Raw genomic sequence first — 6,704 nt, 5'->3', positions numbered from 1 at the left:
ACTGCACCAGACAGCCAGCCAGGAGCCAGACTGCACCAGACAGCCAGCCAGGAGCCAGACTGCACCAGACAGCCAGCCAGAGCCAGACTCGGCAGAGGGGGATGAAACACATGGTAATACCTCATCCCAGCGTGACAGAAGACCGTGAGAAGAAAACAGAGAGAATGACAAAGAATGACAGAGAAATAGAAACAGAAGGGCGAAGGGAGACGGGCGGATGAGGGGAGAAATGGGGGTAGACAGAGACACACAAAAAGGGGCACAACGCTATTTCAGTCGTTCCCCCACTGCCACTGTCATCATGGGTAAGGATTCAGTCACTCCGAATGGCTTGACACAACACTGTTTTAGAGGACTCTGTGATCACAGCATGTCATGTGCTCAGGGGGATCACAGTGGCACACGCACTCAGTCACAGACACAAACACGTGCATTAAACAAACCCCAAAACCAAAACACACACATCAGCGCACCCAGAGTACTCAGATAGACTCACACACAAACACAGAAGCAACACAGTTCTTCATGTGTCGACGGATTGTAAAGGGAACCATTTAACCAGTTACCATCCTCAGAACCTCAAGGAGATTATAATATAATCGATGTTCTGACAAACAACCTGGAGTTGTAAGATGCTAGAATTGAGAAAGTCATTACAAACCTGGGCACTATACTTCAACTTTATGATATAGACTCATCCAGACTGATAGTTTAGAGCATATAACACTACTAGCTCTTACACTAAAAGTTGTTGAATCGAATCTCCAAGGCGGCGAGGTGAAAGAATCTGTAATTCTGTCTCTAATGTCATTTTTATGTTAGGAAACATTTTCCAAGACATATGGAAAGAGACTTGAAATGCAAGGTTATTTTGTTATGCAAACTAGCAGATGTCGTTAGCTTGAGATGCCACCTTCCCAGGTAGTGCGCGCCACGTTTACGATAGAGCCTCCCCCGGAGGTTTGCAAGTGTGAAGACAATCGTGTCGGCATTCAGTTTCTGTGTGGTGTTCACGCATATCGCTTGATTTTTTTCAGATTGATGTCTATACTACTTAAATTATACTACTGTGGAAATGATTATGCCAACTAAGATCTAAATGTAAGAACTAAGTCTATCTAGCTATTCTATAGTCTCTCTCGTAATGCAAATTAGCCCTAAGCAATGCAGTTAGCCCACATTGCTCCCAGGTCATGTTTGTAACTACCATTTGTTCCGTCAACTTGAAACTGCCCAAAATAATAATAATTGAGAATCAGTCATATCCATTCAGGCCACCACGATTGTCTTTTCATGATGAAGGGGATATTGAAAACATAACAAAGCTTATTGACAGAGAATATTTTTTTAACCAATGCTAAGCAATTCATAGCAGATTTCTTTAAACGTAACATTGGTTCTACAGACACAGTCATAGTACAGTATGGAACTTTATTGAGCGCTCATTACAATCCCCAAAACAATTAGGATCAGAGAAGAAACAACTTAACTGAGAAAAACAAACATTACGAATCACCTGTGCTGACAAGTCTTCCACAGATGCACTGACTATTGTATAAGCAAAGAACAATAGGTTGAGGGAATTATTCTGCAAGGATTAGGGTTCATATACCTGAAGAACAGTGATAATTGGGTGGAGAAAACTAAAACAAATCTACTCAATTCTTCCAAACCTGAAAGGGAGAACTGCATCAAATGTAATATTTAATGAAATGTTCTTGGTTCGTGATTTTCAAACGTAATCTTATGCCCCCACAAAAAAATGAAAACCTAATATCCCACAAGAGGAACTGCGGTATGTAAATTAGGTCTTAAAAACCCCTGGCCTCAATGGTCTTCCAATAGAGTTATATAAAAATGTTGTCTACTTATCTATAAACTAAAAACTGTCTGACCTACAGAGGGTCTAATTTCTTAATGAAATGTAAAGCAAGAGCATGTAAAGACCCTGCTTATGTATCTAAATGTATTTTTAAAAAATGTGGTTTAAATCCTTATTGCTGATTGGCTGATAGCTGTGGGATATGAGACTGTATCACATCACTTTTCACTACTCTAATTGCATTGGTAATAACAGCAATAAGGCATCTTGGGGGTTTGTGATATACATCCAATATAACATGGCTAAACGCTGGCACCATAACACACCTCCCCCCGGCTGTATATATAAACCATCAGCATTCAATGTTGCAATGCAAAGATATTGTCTAAATTTAGTTCACACAGAATCATAAAGATCATACTAGACATTATTGACAAAGAATCAATTAATAAGTGCCTGCTTCAGACTCATCTACAATATGCATTTATCTAGAATAGTAAGGAATGGCTATATCTCCCTTTGAAGTTTCAAACCAGGCAGTCCTTTAGCATATCTATTTATTTAAAAAAAAAAATACTTGACTGTTTGCCACCAATCAAAAGCCAGGCATGTCACAAAATGACTAATGTAAACCATCAAATGTACACTTTTCAATTTAAGGGCAATAGGTTTGACAGCTATGCCCTAAACAATTCAACTCTGTTGGAAACATATCTTTGATGTACCAGTGCCATGACAGCTGGTTTATAAAACATAAAATTACAACCGACACATCCATCCGTGCATTTCACTTTTGAATATATAAGAGTATTCTATATATAGAGAGTATTCGCTGCGATGAGAATGCTCTGCGTTCTGTGAAATGAACAGTATGGACTTTGCAGACTTCTAATCATTGGATCATCTGTTCTGATACAGTCCATCAGTAACTGGAAGGGTTAACCTGTTGGGGCGGGTTTGTTGCAGGTCGTGGGTTTTCATGGGGACAAGAAAAGAGAGCAAAGAAAAAGAGAGGTGATAGAAATCATGTTAGAAATGAATTGCAATTTTTAAGCAGATCTAGCCCCCGAACAATAAACAATAAAAGCAAAACCCTGTCGTGAGATTAGGATACAAGGGCTTTTTCAGACAAAGCAATCTGAACAGTAGAGCCCAGGATTGCAATGTATGAGACATTTTTGTAGTGCTCCAGTATTGCTGTTAACATTGATGATGATTATGAGTTCATGTGCTGCATGGAACATCAAAAGGGATATCCCCGATTTGCTCCCACCTTGTGGAAGTTGGCTGAATTACAGCAACAGTTGCTTTCAAAGGAAATCCCCTCCCATCAGCCAGTACCTATTTTGCCTTAAGGACTCCTTACACTGTTCATTGCTTGTTTTTTTATTTCACTTGAAAGGAAACTGAGTTAACTGTGTAGAGTTTTGGCAAACAGAAAATGGGGAGGAATTATGCTTGACTCTGACTGCCATCACAAGTTTGCGGATAGATTATAATTTGTCCTAGTGAGGCCAGTTTAAGAGAGAGAGAGGGTGCCACTTTTCCATTTTACAACAGAATACAGAGCACCTTTAGTTAAACAATAGTAATTCTGTATTTTGGGACGGGCCTTTGAATGTACCCAAAATAACTTCTGGGGAGTGAATGTTGTAAATGTAACTATAATAATAATCTTTATTTACAGAGCACTTTCGAAATCATGTTATAAAGTGCTTCACAATGCAAGGACAGTAAAATACACATAAAGCAAATTACAAGATACATGATAAAAGCAAGAACACTACTTAAGAAATTAAAATACAGTTAAAATAAAAATAAAATACACTGCGGATATATTTTTGGCATATGCATATGAAGACGTGTAGCCTATTGTTGTTTTGTATGTATTTCAGTCTCTTCCTGTAGACGAGTAACAGAGGCTGCTGCCTTGGCTCTACTTAGGTATTTTTTTTTACAATTGCTAACAAGCGTTAACCTGTAATTAAGATACCCTTTCTTAACTCTTAACACAGCAACACATCTACACCACCTCTGCATTTCTAAATACGAAAACAAATTCTTCATACATTAGCTCTGTCCAAACAGGGCAAACTCGACTCAGTATCTGATCATTCTGTCAAAACACTAGCACATGTTTTCTAAAAGGAACATTATAGTCAGTCAAAGAGCAACAACATTCAAAAAACTCAGTTGATAGCATTCCAAAAATGGCATTACTTTTTATGTTTCAGTTCTACCTGCATACAACAGACAATATGAAATCCATTGTAGTTTACAATGCAGTTTCCTTTTATTGTAAACCATCTTTAAAATGTTTTGGTTCAGGGTCAAAAGTGTTTTTTTTTGGCAACATACTATCTAAAAGTGAATGTGTTGCCTTTACTTTATAAAATGTACAGTAGAAAAACATTTGTAAATGGCAGCATAGCTGTTATAAAAGCTATATTAGAAACATGAAGTTGCTGTCAGTGATCAACAAAAAATCCTACATACATGACCTTTGGTTCCAAATGTGTTAAAATAAAACATAACTTAACAGTAAATCAGCTATTTTTTCAATGTTGTAATGCTCTGTTCGTTTATAAATGCTTACCAGCTGTTTCAATATAGCTTTTGAGCTGCTGTTGTTGTAGAGCCTAGTAGAGCCTTTATACTATATTTACGGTTTTGAACATTAAGTTTTCATTTCTGGTATGTTGTGTGCAAGCATTTGTAAATTAGACAAATCCATAATTTTGGTATTGGGTAAGCTTATAATGGTCATATGAGTATGTACAGAAAATGTTAGCATTTTAGGAACATGTTAAATGACTGTATATTCTGTGAAAACAACATGAATTAGTATGGTCCGCAACAAACGGATGTTGTGCTAATTGTGTTCAGAGTTCTGAGAATGCGACTACAGATTGGTCAAAAGGATGTTAGTGATTGTAAAAAAAAAACGGTCATGAGGATCCTGATGATATTCTACAGCGTGTAAAACACCTCGTTCAGTGTTTTTAAGAAACCTAACCAAATGCTGCCGACAACGTTATTCAAAATGCAGAGACAATCCAATTATATTTATGAATTCATCTGACTTTGGCCACTTAGGAAGAAAATAAATATCTCAAAATAAAAAGTGTTCTGTTCTGTTTCACTACCTCCCCTTTCCCTGAGACCCACTGCTTGTAGCATTTGCAACTATAGCATTGTAGCATGTAAGCGCTCGATTCATTTAGAAATGTTTGCCCTTGGGCCTCTTAAATTACATGGTGTTTTAAGACACCATTTCTTGAACGGCCTTGACCACCCCAGTCTATGGTCAAGCTGCCAAGAGATGGGGTAGCCCAACACATGAGGTCGATTGTCTGGCATCGCTCCAGGAGCCAGGAGGCCATGTCAGCAGGTATTTCCTTCAAAGTAACCTGCGGTCGTCCGGTGAGTGACTGAGCGCTCGGACGCGTTTTCCCACCATGAGTTCGTGGTTGTAAGGGCCGTGTGGGAAAAAAGCAGACTGGCTCGGAGCAGGTCCACCTTTCCCCCTTACACTCTTACTCTGTTTTCACAGCTTGTATGCAACCAGTACACACTTCATTTATTCGCCAAGAACATCTCCAGTAACATCTCCCCTGTCCGAGTCATTTTCCTCAAAAGTGAGGGAGCAGGAGGCGATAGGGTCTCTTCTCATCTCTCCTACACTCCCACACAGATGGGTTGTGTTAAACATTGATAGGCTAAATTCAGAGAGGAGAGAGGGAGATGGCAGGAGAGAGATGTGGAAGCAGTCCCACGCCGATACGTTTCCTCTCCAGGTAATGTTCTCATCACCTTACCTACAGCGTTCCACCGTGCAGGAGCAGCATCTGCTGGAAGACTCCATAAATACTGAAACATGCACGCTAGCTTGCACGGGGACACACACAAACACACTCTGTGACAATCTTTTATTGACGTGCTCAGGTCAGTTTTTCAATGTGATTGGTATTGTTAAGTGCCTGGCGTACAATACGTCATGATAGTTGCAAAACCTGAGAATTTAATGAACTAAAGGGCTGCTTTGCTATTGGTGGCACTGCTCAAAGTCTCCACCAGGGGGAGTTGTTTTCCTGTGTGTGTGGTTACACTTATGCAAGTTTGAATATTTCCATTCTCTTTGTAGCGTGACTGCTGTGACCTACATAGATGACAGTCAGACCGCAGACCAGAGATTCCTCTGACACATCAGATCGATGAAGTTGGTAGGGGTGAACAAAGTCATTATGTTGCAGAACTTAGAATGAGTTTAGCAATGACTGAGGCTTCCAGAGGTTGAAATATTTTAGAGTGTACTTCGCCATTGAGGGTTTATGCCATTTTAATTGTAATCAATTGGCTGGATGGAAACATTTGTTGTTTATGCAAATCTAATACAGAGAGAGTTGATTAAACAAACCACATTTGCACCTGCGATTGAGAGATTAATTTTCACATAGACTAATGCTGACAAAGTTTTTCAATCTTATCAGCATTAGTGAAATATGAAGGAAGTCAGACAACGATGATTACAAACTACATAACACTCACAGTGTCACGATTTGAGAATCAATACTTTTTGGATCTTAACTGTCCAGACAAAATGTTCTGATATCATGAAATAGTTCTGATAGTTATTTCGCAGCCCCAACTCAAAGAAATAAACTATTCTGGTCTCGTGGCCAAATGTTGACACAAGTCAGTACAGAACATGGTGGAATATCTTTCAACAATTCATAAATATAATATTTGTGAACAACGCATTCATACAAACTTAATGATCCGTCTTATCATCAACGGTTTCAATGCATCTGCAAGCAGGTGTCACTGTGGCTCGTCACTGAACACTGACTCATCGTTTTAGGGAAACATTTAAAACCACATT

The sequence above is a fragment of the Esox lucius genome, chromosome 16, assembly GCF_011004845.1.
Source record: "Esox lucius isolate fEsoLuc1 chromosome 16, fEsoLuc1.pri, whole genome shotgun sequence".
NCBI lineage: Eukaryota > Metazoa > Chordata > Actinopteri > Esociformes > Esocidae > Esox > Esox lucius.
Note: the sequence above shows the minus strand (reverse complement) of the source record.